We start from the raw sequence: 14,084 nt of genomic DNA on the forward strand, positions 1-14,084 counted from the left end.
CAGGCCCTTCTCTGTCATCTGCCTAAGGGGGGATTGTGACATCATAATTCTACACTGGTCACACAGGAGACAGACCCTTGTCTATGATCTGCCTAAGGAGGCATTGTGAGATCGTAAATCTGCCATGGTCACCCATGCGGCAGACCCTTGCCTGTCATCTGCCTATGGGGGCATAGAGACATCATAAGTCTGCACTGGCCACAAAGGTGCTAGAGTCTTTTCTGTGATCTGCCTAAGGGGGCATTATGATATCATAAATCTGCACTCAACACCCAGGTGACAGATCTTAGTCTGTGATCTGCCTAAGGGGGCATTGAGACATCATAAGTCTGCACTGGTCACCCAGGTGAAAGACCCGTGTCTTTGATCTGCCTAAGGGGGCATTGTGACATCATAACTCTGCACTGGTCACCCAGGTGACAGACACTGGTCTGTGATCTGCCTAAGGCTGCATTCTGACATCATAACTCTGCTGTGGTCAACCAGGTGTCAGACCCTTGTCTGTGATCTGCCTAAGAGGGCTTTGTGACATCATAAATCTCCGCTGGTCACCCAGGTGTCCAACCCTTGTCTGTGATCTGCCTAAGGGGCATTGTGACATCATAACTCTGCACTGGCCAACCAGGTGAGACACCCTTGTCTGTGAGCTGCCTGAGGGGGCATTGTGACATCATAATTCTGCCCTGGTCACCCAGGTATCAGACCCCTGACTTTCATCTGCCTAAGTGGGCATTGTGACATCATTACTCTGCACTGGTCACACATGTGACAGACCCTTGTCTGTGATCTGCCTAAGGGGGCATTGTGACATCATAACTCTGCACTGGTCATTGTGGTGACATATCCTTGTCTGTGGTCTGCCTAAGGTGGCATTGTGACATCATAACTGAGCACTGGTCACCGTGGTGACAGACCCTTGTCTGTTATCTGTCTAAGGGGGCTTTTTGACATCACAAATGTGCACTGGTCACCGAGGTGACGGACCCTTGTCTGTGATCTGCCTAAGGGGTCATTGTGCCATCATAACACTGCACGAGTCACCCAGGTGACAGACCCTTGTCTGTGATCTGCCTTAGGGTGCATTGTGATATCATAACTTTGCACTGATCACCCAAGTGACAGACCCTTGTCTGTGATCTGCCTAAGGGGGCATTGTGACATCATAACTCTGCACTGGTCACACATGTGACAGACCCTTGTCTGTGATCTGCCTAAGGGGGCATTGTGACATCATAACTCTGCACTGGTCATTGTGGTGACATACCCTTGTCTGTGGTCTGCTTAAGGGGGCATTGTGACATCATAACTGAGCACTGGTCGCCGTGGTGACAGACCCTTGTCTGTGATCTGTCTAAGGGGGCTTTGTGACATCACAAATGTGCACTGGTCACCCAGGTGACGGACCCTTGTCTCTGATCTGCCTAAGTGGTCATTGTGCCATCATAACACTGCACGAGTCACCCAGGTGACAGACCCTTGTCTGTGATCTGCCTTAGGGTGCATTGTGATATCATAACTTTGCAGTGGTCACCCAGGTGACAGAACATTGTCTGCGATCTGCCTAAGGGGGCAATGTGACATCATAACTCTGCACTGGACACGTGGGTGACAGACCCTTGACTTCGACCTGCCAAAGGGGGCATTGAGACATCATAACTCTGCACTGGTCACCGTCATGAGAGACCCTTGCCTGTGATCTGCCTAAGTTGATATTGTGACATCATAACTGTGCACTGGTCACCCAGGTGAGAGACCCTTGTCTGTGATCTGCCTAAGGGGGCATTGTGACATCATAACTCTGCACTGGTCACACAGGTGACAGACCCTTGTCTGTGATCTGCCTAAGGGTGTATTGTGACATCATAACTCTGCAAAGGTCACACAGGTGACAGACCATTGTCTGTGATCTGCCTAAGGGGGCATTGTGCCTTCAGAACTCTGCACTGGTCAGCGTGGTAACAGAACCTTGAGTGTGATCTGCCTAAGGGGGCATTGTGACATCAGAACTGTGCAGGGATCACCGTGGTGAGAAACCCTTGTCTGTGATCTTTCTAAGGGGCATTGTGACATCACAACTGTGCACTGCTCATCCAGGTGATGGACCCTTGACCGTGATCGGCCTAAGTGGTCATTGTGACATCAAAATTCTGCACTGGTCACCCAGGTGACAGAACCTTGTCTGCGATATCCTTAAGGGGGCATTGTGACATCATAATTCTGCACTGGACACCCAGGTGTCAGACCGTTGTCTTTGATCTCCTTAAGTGGGCATTGTGACATCATAACTCTGCACTGGTCACCCAGGTGACAGGCCCTTGTCTGTGATCTGCCTAAGGGGAAGTTGTGATATCATAAGTCCGCCCTGCTAACCCAGGTGACAGACACTTCTCTGTGATATGCCTTAGAGGGCATTGTGACTTCACAACACTGCACTGGTCACCCTGGTGACAGACCGTTGTCGGTGATTTGCCCAAGGGGGCATTGTGATATCATAACACTGCACTGGTCCCCCAGGTGACAGACCCTTGTCTCCGATCTGCCTAAGGGTGCATTGTGACATCATAATCCTGCACTGGTCACCCAGGTGACAGACCCTTGTCTGTGATCTGCCTAAGGGGGCATTGTGACATTATAACTCTGCCCTTGTCACCCAGGTGACAGGCCCTTGTCTGGGATTTGCCTAAGGGGCATTGTGACCTCATAATTCTGCACTGGTCACCATAGTGACAGACCCTTGACTGTGATCTGCCTAAAGTGGCATTGTGACATCATAACTGTGCACTTGTCACCCAGGTGACAGACCCTTGCCTGTGATCTGCCTAAGGGGGCATTGTGACATCATAACTCTGCACTGGTCACCCAGGTGAAAGAATCTTGTCCATGATCTGCCTAAGGGGACACTGTGACATCATAATACTGTACTGGTCACAGTGGTGTCAGACTCTTTCCGAGATCTACCTAAGGGCATTGTGACATCATAACTCTGCACTGGGCACGCAGGTGACAGGGCCTTGTCAGTGATCTGCCTAAGGGGGCATTGTGACATCATAACTCTTCAGTGGTCACACAGGTGACAGACCCCTGTCTATCATCTGTCTAAGCGGGCATTGTGATATCGTAACTCTGCAATGGTCACCGAGGTGGCAGAACCTTGTCTGTGATCTGACTAAGGGAGCATTGTGACATCATAATTCTGCACTGGACACCCAGGTGACAGACCCTTGTCTTTGATCTGCCTAAGGCGGCATTGTGACATCATAACTCTGCACTGGTCACCGTGGTGACAGTCGTTTGTCTGTGATCTGCCTAAGGGGGCATTGTGACATCACAGCTCTGCACTGGTCACCCAGGGGAAAGACCCTGGTCTGTGATCTGCCTAAGGGGGCATTGTGACATCATAACTCTGCACTGGTCTCCCTGGTGACTGGCCCTTGTCTGTGATCTCCCTAAAGGGGCAATGTCATATCATAACTCTGCAGTGGTCACCCAGGTGACAGACCCTTGTCTGTGATATGCATAAGGGGGCATTGTGACATCATAACTCGGCACTGGTCACCCTGGTGACAGACCCTTGACGGTGATCTACTTAAGGGGGCATTGTGACATTCTAAACCTGCACTGGTCACCCAGATGACAGACCCGTGTGTCTGATCTTCCTAATGGGGCATTTTAACATCATAAACATGCACAGTTCACCCAGGTGACAGACCCTTGTCTGTCTTCTGCCTAAGTGGGCATTGTGACATCATAACTGGGCACTGGTCACCCAGGCGGCATACCCTTGTCTGTAATCCGCGTAAGGTGGCATGGTGACATCATAACTCTGCACTGATCACCCTGGTGACAGATCATTGTCTGTGATCTGCCTAAGGAGGCATTGTGACATCATACCACTGCATGGGTCACCCAGGTGACAGACTCTTGCCTGTGATCTGCCTAAGGGGGCATTGTGACAGCCCAACTCTGCACTGGTCAGTGAGGTGCCAGAGGTTTGTCTTTGATCTGCCTAAAGGGGCATTGTGACATCATAACTCTGCACTGGTCACCCAGGTGAAAGACCCTTTGCTCTGATCTGCCAAAGGGGGCATTGTGACAACATAACGCTAAACTGGTCACCAAGGTGACAGACGCTTGTCTGTGATCTGCCGAAGGGGGCATTGTGACATCATAATTGTGCACTGGTCAGCCACGGGACAGAACCTTGTCTTTGATCTCCCTAAGTGGGCATTGTGACATCATACATCTGCACTGGTCACCCAGGTGACAGGCCATTGTCTCTGATCTGCCTAGGGGGGAATTGTGACATCATAACTCTGCACTGGTCACCCAGGTGACAGACCCTTGTCTGTGATCTCCCTAAGGGGTCATTGTGACATCATACCTCTGCACTGGTCTTCGTGGTGACAGAACCTTGTCTGTGATCTGCCTAAGGGGGCATTGTGACGTCATAACTCTGCACTGGTCACCCAGGTGAAAGACCATTGTCTCTAATCTGCGTAACGGGCATTGTGACAACATAATTCTGCACTGGTCAAGAAGGTGACACACCCTTGTCTGTAATCTGCCTAAGGGTCATTGCGACATCATAACACTGCACTGGTCACCCCGGAGACGGACCTTGTCTGTGATCTGCCTAAGGGGGCATTGTGACATCATATCTCTGCACTGGTCACTCAGGTGAAAGACCCTTGTCTGTGATCTGCCTAAGGGGGCATTGTGACGTCATAACTCTGCCCTGGTCACCCGGGTGAAAGACCCTTGTCTGTGATCTGCCTAAGGGGGCATTGTGACATCATAAGCCTGCACGGGTCACCCAGGTGACAGACCCCTGTGTGTGATCTGCCTAATGGGGCATTGTGACATCATAACTTTGCACAGGTCATCATGGTGACAGACGCCTGTCTGTGATCTACTTAAGGGGCCATTCTGACATCATAACTGTGCACTGGTCACCCAGGTGACAGACACTTGTCTGTGATCTGCCTAAGGGTGCATTGTGACATAATAACTCTTCCCTCGTCACCCAGGTGACAGACCCTTGTCTGAGTTCTCCCTAACGGTGCAATGTGACATCATAAATCTGCACTGTTCCTCGCGGTGACAAACGCTTGCCTGTGATGTGCCTAAAGGGCCATTGTGACATCATAACTGTGCACTGGTCACCCAGGTGACGGACCCATGTCTGTGAACTGCCGAAGGGGGCATTGTGACATCATAAGTCTGCACTGGTCACCCAGGTGAAAGACCATTGTCTGTGAACTGCCTAAGGGGGCATTGTGACAGTATAATTCTGCACTGGTCACCGTGGTGACAGACCTTTGTCTGTGATTTGCCTAAGGGGCGATTTTGACTTCATAACACTGCACTGGTCACCCAGGTGACAGACACTTCTCTGTGATCTGCCTAAAGGGGCATTGTGACATCATCACTCTGCGCTGGTAACCCAGGTGTCCGACCCTTGTATGTGATCTGCCTAAGGGGGCATTGTGACATCATCAATCTGCACTGGTCACCCAGGTGACAGACCCTTGTCTGTGATCTGTCTAAGGGGGCATTGTGACAGCACAACTCTGCACTGGTCAGCGAGGTGACAGAGCCTTGTCTTGGATCTGCCTAACGGGGCATTTTGACATCATGACTCTGCACTGGTCACCCAAGTGAAAGACCCTTTTCTGTGATCTGCCTAAGGGGGCATTGTGACATCATAACACTGCACGGGTCACGCAGGTGACCGGCCATTTTCTCTGATCTGCCGAAGGGGGCGTCGTGACATGATAACTCTGCACTGGTCACCCAGGTAACAGACCCTTGTCTGTGATCTGCTTAAGGGGGCATTGTGACATCATATCTCTGCACTGGTCACCCAGGTGACAGACCCTTTTCTATGATCTCCCTAAAGGGGCATCGTGACATCATAACTCTGCACTGGTCATCGTGATGACAGACCCTTGTCTGGGATATGCCTAAGGGGGCATTGTGACATCATAACTCTGCGCTGGTCACCCAGGTGAAAGACCCTTGTCTCTGATCTGCCTAACGGGGCATTGTGACAACATAACGCTGCACTGGTCAAGAAGGTGACAGACCCTTGTCTGTAATCTGCCTAAGGGTCATTGTGACATCGTAACTCTGCAATGGTCACCCAGGAGACAGACCTTGACTGTGATCTGCCTAAGGGGGCATTGTGACATCATATCTCTGCACTGGTCACTCAGGTGAAAGACCCTTCTCTGTGATCTGCCTAAGGGTGCATTGTGACATCCTAACTCTGCACTACCACCCGGGTGACAGATCATTGTGTGTGATCTGCCTAAGAGGGCATTGTGACATCATACACCTGCATGGGTCACCCAGGTGACAGACTCTTGCCTGAGATCTGCCTAAGGGGCATTGTGACAGCACAACTCTGCACTAGTCAGTGAGGTGACAGAGGCTTGTCTTTGATCTGCCTAACGGGGCATTGTGACATAAAGACTCTGCAGTGGTCACCCAGGTGAAAGACCCTTTTCTCTGATCTGGCTAAGGGGGCATTGTGACAACATAACGCCGCACTGGTCACCAAAGCGACAGACCCTAGTCTGTGATCTGCCTATAGGTCATTGTGACATCATAACTCTGCACTGTTCACCCAGGTGACAGAGGCTTCTCTGTGATCTGCCTAAGGGGGCATTGTGACATCATAATTCTGCACTGTTCAGCGACGGGACAGAACCATGTCTTTGATCTCCCTAAGTGGGCATTGTGACATCATACCTCTGCACTGGTCACCCAGGTGACAGGATCTTGTCTGTCATCTGCCTAAGGGGCACTGTGACATCATAACACTGCATGGGTCACCCAGGTGACAGGCCATTTTCTCTGATCTGCCTAAGGGGGCATTGTGACATCATAACTGTGCACTGGTCACCCAGGAGACAGACCCTTGTCTGTGATCTGCGTAAGGGGGCATTGTGACATCATAACTCTGCACTGGTCACCCAGGTGACAGACCATTGTCTGTGATCTCCCTAAGGGGGCATTGTGACATCATACCTCTGCATTGGTCATCATGGTGACAGACCCTTGTCTGTGATCTGCCTCAGGGGGCATTGTAACATCATAACTCTGCACTGGTCACCCAGGTGGAAGACCCTTGTCTGTGATCTGCCTAAGGGGGAATTGTGACATCATCACTCTGCACTGGTCACCAAGGTGACAGACCCTTCTCTGTGATCTGCCTAAGGGGGCACTGTGACATCATAACTCTGCACGGTTCACCCAGGTGACAGACCCTTGTGTGTGATCTGCCTAAGGGAGCATTGTGACATCATAACTCTGCACAGGTCACCATGGTGACAGACCCTTGTCTGTGATCTGCTTAAGGATCCATTGTGATATCATAACTGTGCTCTGGTCACACAGGTGCCGGACACTTTTCTGTGATCTGCCTAAGGGGGCATTGTGACATCATAACTCTTCCCTGGTCACCCAGGTGACAGACCCTTGTCTGCGTACTCCCTAAGGGTGCACTGTGACATCATAACTCTGCACTGGTCATCGTGGTGACAGACGTTTCCCTGTGATCTACCTAAAGGAGCATTGTGACATCATAACTGTGCACTGGTCACCCAGGTGACAGACCCACGTCTGCGATCTGCCGAAAGGGGCATTGTGACCTCATAAGTGTGCACTGGTCACCCAGGTGAAAGACCCTTGTGTGTGAACTGCCTAAGGGGGCATTGTGACATCATCAATCTGCCCCAGTCACCCTGGTGACAGACCCTTGTCTGTGATCGGCCTAATGGCGCATTGTGACAGCACAACTCTGCACTGGTCAGCGAGGTGACAGAGCCTTGTCTTTGATATGCCTAACGGGGCATTTTGACATCATAACTCTGCACTGGTTACCCAAGTGAAAGACCCTTGTCTGTGATCTGCCTAAGGGGGCATTGTGAGAACATAATTCTGCACTGGTCACCCAGGTGACAGAACCTTGTCTGTGACCTCCCTAAGTGGGCATTGTGACATCATACCTCTGCACTGTTCACACACGTGACAGTCTCTTGTCTGTGATCTGCCTAAGGGTGCATTGTGACATCTTAACTCTGCATTGGTCACGCAGGTGACAGACCGTTCTCTGTGCACTGCCTATGGGGCCATTGTTACATCATTACCCTGCTCTGGTCACCCAGGTGACAGGATCTTGTATGTGATCTGCCTAAGGGGGCATTGTGACATCATAACACTGCACGGGTCATGCAGGTGACAGGCCATTGTCTCTGATCTGCTGACGGGGGCGTTGTGACATGATAACTCTGCACTGGTCAACCAGGTGACAGACCCTTGTCTGTGATCTGCCTTAGGGGGCATTGCGACATCATATCTCTGCACTGGTCACCGAGGTGACTGACCCTTTTCTGTGATCTCCCTAAGGTGGCATTGTGACATCATAACTCTGCACTGGTCACCGTGGTGACAGACCCTTGTCTGTGATCTGCCTAAGGGGGCATTGTGACATCATAAATCTGCACTGGTCACCCAAGTGACAGACCCTTGTCTGCGATCTGCCTAAGGGGGCATTGTGACAACATAACGTTGCACTGGTCACCAAGGTTACAAGTCACTGGTCACAAGGCAAGACTCTTGCCTGTGAACTGCGTAAGGGGGCATTGTGACATCATAACTCTGCACTGGTCACCCAGATGACAGACGCTTCTCTGTGAGCTGCCCAAGTGGGCATTGTGACATCATAATTCTGCACTGTTCACCCACGGGACAGAACCTTGTCTTTGATCTCCCTAAGTGGGCCTTGTGATATCACACCTCTGCACTGGTCACCCAGGTGACAGGATCTTGTCTGTGATCTGCCTAAGTGGACACCGTGACATCATAACAGTGCATGGGTCACCCAGGTGGCAGGCCATTCTCTCTGATCTGCCGAAGGGGGCATTGTGACATCATAAATCTGCACTGGTCACCCAAGTGACAGACCCTTTCCTGCGGTCTGCCTAAGGGGGCATTGTGACATCATAACTCTGCACTGGTCACCCAGGTGACAAACCCTTGTCTGTGATCTCCCTAAATAGGCATTGTGACATCATAACTCTGCACTGGTCACCCAGGTGTCCAACCCTTGTATGTGATCTGCCTAAGGGGGCATTTTGATATCATCAATCTGCACTGGTAACCCAGGTGACAGACCCTTGTCTGTGATATGCCTAAGGGGGCATCGTGACAGCACTACTCTGCAGTGGTCAGCGAGGTGACAGAGCATTGTCTTGGATCTGCCTAACGGGGCATTTTGACATCATGACTCTGCACTGGTCACCGAACTGAAAGACCCTAGACTGTTATCTGCCTAAAGGGGCATTGTGACATCATAACACTGCACGGGTCATGCAGGTGACAGGCCATTTTCTCTGATCTGCCGAAAGGGGCGTTGTGACATGATAACTCTGCACTGGTCACCCAGGTGACAGACCGTTGTCTGTGATCTGCCTTTGGAGGCATTGTGACATCATATCTCTGCACTGGTCACCCTGGTGACACACCCTTTTCTGTGATCTCCCTAAGGGGGCATCGTGATATCATAACTCTCCACTGGTCATCGTGATGACAGACCCTCGTCTGGGATATGCCTAAGGGGGCATTGTGACATCATAACTCTGCACTGGTCACTCAGGTGAAAGACCCTTGTCTGTGATCTGCCTAAGGGGGCATTGTGACATCATAACTCTGCACTGATCACCCGGGTGACAGGTCATTGTCTGTGATCTGCCTAAGGGGGCATTGTGACATCATATATCTGCATGGGTCACCCAGGTGACAGACTCCTGCCTGGGATTTGCCTTAGGGGGCATTGTGATAGCACAACTCTGCACTGGTCAGTGAGGTGACAAAGCCTTGTCTTTGATCTGCCTAACGGGGCATTGTGACATCATAAGTCTGCACAGGTCACCCAGGTGAAAGACCCTTGTCTCTGATCTGCCTAAGTGGGCATTGTGACAACATAACGCTGCACTGGTCAAGAAGGTGACAGACCCTTGTCTGTAATCTGCCTAAGGGTCATTGTGACGTCATAACTCTGCACTGGTCACCCAGGAGAGAGACCCTTGTCTGTGATCTGCCTAAGGTTGCATTGTGACATCATATCTCTGCACTGGTCACTCAGGTGAAAGATCCTTGTCTGTGATCTGCCTAAGGGGGCATTGTGACATCATACACCTGCATGGGTCACCCAGGTGACAGACTCTTGCCTGTGATCTGCCTAAAGGGTCATTGTGACAGCACAACTCTGCACTGGTCAGTGAGGTTACAGAGGCTTGGATTTGATTTGCCTAAATGGGTATTGTGACATCATAACTCTGCACTGGTCACCCAGATGAAAGACCCTTTTCTCTGATCTGCCTAAGGGGGCATTGTGACATCATCAATCTGCACTGGTCACCCAGGTGACAGACCCTTGTCTGTGAAATGCCTAAGGGGGCATTGTGACAGCACAACTCTGCACTGGTCAGCGAGTTGACAGAGCCTTGTCTTGGATCTGCCTAACGGGGCATTTTGACATCATGACTCTGCACTGGTCACCCAACTGAAAGACTCTAGTCTGTGATCTGCCTAAGGGGGCATTGTGACATCATAACACTGCACAGGTCACGCAGGTGACAGGCCATTTTCTCTGATCTGCTGAAGGGGGCGTTGTGACATGATAACTCTGCACTGGTCACCCAGGTTACAGGCCATTGTCTGTGATCTGCCAAAGGGGGCATTGTGACTTCATAACCCTGCACTGGTCACCCAGGTCACAGACCCTGGACTGCGATATTCCTAAGGGGTCATTGTGACATCATAACTCTGCATTGGTCACCTTGGTGACAGACCCTTGTCTTTGATCTACCTAAGGGGTCATTGTGAAATCATAACCCTGCACTGGTCACCGTGGTGTGAGACCCTTGTCTGTGATTGCCTAAGGGAGCGTTGTGATATCATAACTGAGCAGTGGTCACCCAGGTGACAGACCCTTGTCTGTGATCAGGCTAAGGGGGCATTGTGATATCATAACTCTGCACTGGCCACACAGGTGAAAGACCCTTGTCTGTGATCTGCCTAAGGGGGCATTGTTACATCATAACTCTTCACTTGTAAACATGCTGACAGACCCTTCTCTGTGATCTGCCTAAGGGGGCGTTGTGACATCATAATTCTGCACTGGTCACCCAGGTGTCAGACCCTTTTCTGTGATCTGCCTAAGGGGAAATTGTGACATCATAACTCTGCGCTGGTCACCCAGGTGACTGTCCCTTGACTTTGATCTGCCTAAGTAGGCATTGTGACATCATAACTCTTCACTGGTAACCCAGGTGACAGACCCTTTTCTGTGATCTGCCTAATACGTCATTGTGACATCATAACTCTGCACTGGTCACCCAGGTGACAGACCCTTGTCCGTTATCTGCCTGAGGGGACATTGTGACATTATATTTCTGCACGGGTCACCAAGGTTACAGTCTCTTGTCTGTGATCTGCCTAAGGGTCCTTGTGACATCATAATTCTGCACTGGTCACCCAGGTGACTGATCCTTGTCTGTGATCTGCCTAAGTGGGCATTGTGACATCATAACTCTGCACCGGTCACCCAGGTTACAAGACCTCGTGCTGTGATCTGCCTAAAGTGGCATTGTGATGTCATAACTCCGCACTTGTCACGCAGGTGACAGACCCTTGCCTGTGATCTGCCTAAGGGGGAATTTTGACATAATAACTCTGCACTGGTCACCCAGGTGACAGACTTTTGTCCGTGATCTGCCAAAGGGGGAATTGTGACTTCATAACTCTGCACTGGCCACCCAGGTAACAGACCCTTGTCTCTGATCTGGCTTTGTGGGCATTGTGACATCATAACTCTGCACTGGTCACTGTGGTGAGTGACCATTGTCTGTGATCGGCCTAAGGGGGCGTTGTGACATCATAACTGTGCACTGGTCACCCAGGTGAAAGAACCTTGTCTGTGATCTGCCTAAGGGTGCATTGTGACATCATAACTTTGCACTGGTCACCCACGTGAAAGACTCTTGCCTGTGATCTGCCTAAGGGGGCATTGTGACATCATAACTCTTCACTGGTCACCCAGGTGACAGACCCTTGTCTTTGATCTGCCTAAGGGGGCGTTGTGACATCATAACTCTGCACTGGTCACCCAAGTGACAGACGCTTGTCTGTGATCTGACTAAGGGGCATTGTGACATCATAACTCTGCAGGGGTCACACAATTGAGAGACCCTTGTCTGTGATCTGCCTAAGGGGCATTGTGACATCATAACTCTCCACTGGTCACCCTGGTGCAATCCTTTGTCTGTGATCTGCCTAAGGGGGCATTCCGACATCATAATTCTGCACTGGACACCAAGGTGACAGAACCTTGATTTTGTTCTGCCTAAGTGGGCAATGTGACATCATAACCCTGCACTGGTCACCCAGGTGACAGACCCTTGTCTGTGATCTGCCTAAGGGGGCATTGTGATATCATAATTCTGCCCTTGTCACCCAGGTGGCAGACCATTGTCGGTGATCTGCCTAAGGGGGCATTGTGACATCATAACTCTGCACTGGTCACCCAGGTGTTGGTCCCTTGTATGTGATCTGCCTAAGGGGGCATTGTGACATCAAAACTCTGCGACTGTCACCCAGGTGACAGACACTTGTCTGTGATCTCTCTAAGGGGGCATTGTGACACCATAACTGTGCACTGGTCACCCAGGTTACAGACCCTTTTCTGTGATCTGCCTAAGGGGGCATTGTGACATCATAACTCTGCACTGGTCCCCAAGGTGAAAGACGCCTGTCTGTGACCTGCCTAAGGGGGCATTGTGACATCATAACTCTGCACAGGTAACCCAGGTGAGAGAACCTTGTCTGTGTTCTGCCTAAGGGGGCATTGTGTCACCACTACTCTGCACTGGTCACCCAGGTGACTGACCCTTGTCTGTGATCTGAGTAAGGGGGCATTGTGACATCATAATTCTGCACTGGTCACCCAGGTGACAGACCCCTGTCTGAGATCTGCCAAAGCGGTCATTGTGACATCACAACTTTTCAATGGTCACCCAGGTGACAGACACCTGTCTGTGATCTGTCTAAGGGGGCATTGTGACATCATAACTCTGTATTGGTCACCCTGGTGACAGAACCTTGTCTGTGATCTGCCAACGGGGGCATTGTGACATCATAACTCTGCACTGGTCACCCAGGTGGGATACCCTTGTCTGTGATCTGCCTAAAAGCCCTTTGTGACATAATAACTCTACACTGGTCACACAGGTGACAGACGCTTGCCTGTGGTGTGCCTAACTGTGCATTGTGACATCATAACTCTGCACTGGTCACCCAGGTGAGAGACCCTTGTCTGTGATCTGCGTAAGTGTTCATTGTGACATCATACCCCTGCACTGGTCACCCAGGTGACAGACCCTTGTCCGTTATCTGCCTAAGGGGGCATTGTGACATTATAACTCTGCACGGGTCACCAAGGGTACAGTCCCTTGTCTGTGATCTGCCTAAGCGTCATTGTGACATCATAATTCTGCACTGGTCACCCAGATGTCTGATCATTGTCTGTGATCCGCATAAGTGGGCATGGTGACATCATAACTCTGCACTGGTCACCCAGGTTACAAGACCTTGTCTGTGATCTGCCTAAGGTGGCGTTGTGATGTCATAACTGTGCGCTTGTCACGCAGGGGACAGACCCTTGTCTGTGATTTGCCTAAGGGGACATTTTGAAGTAATAACTCTGCACTCGTCACCCAGGTGACCCACCCTTGTCCGTGATCTACCAAAGGGGCAATTGTGACTTCATAACTCTGCACTGGCCACCCAGGTGACAGACCCTATTCTCTGTTCTGGCTTAGAGGGCATTGTAACATCATAACACTGCACTGGTCACCGAGGTGACAGACTGTTGTCTGTGATCTGCCTATCGGGGCATTGTGACATCATACCTCTGCGCTTGTCACCCAGGTGACAGACCCTTGTCTGGGATCTGCCTAAGGGGGCATTGTGACATCATAACACTGCGCTCGTCACCAAGGTGACAGACCCTTGTTTTG

The sequence above is a fragment of the Pan troglodytes genome, chromosome 6 (genome assembly GCF_028858775.2).
Source record: "Pan troglodytes isolate AG18354 chromosome 6, NHGRI_mPanTro3-v2.0_pri, whole genome shotgun sequence".
NCBI classification, from domain to species: Eukaryota; Metazoa; Chordata; class Mammalia; order Primates; family Hominidae; genus Pan; species Pan troglodytes.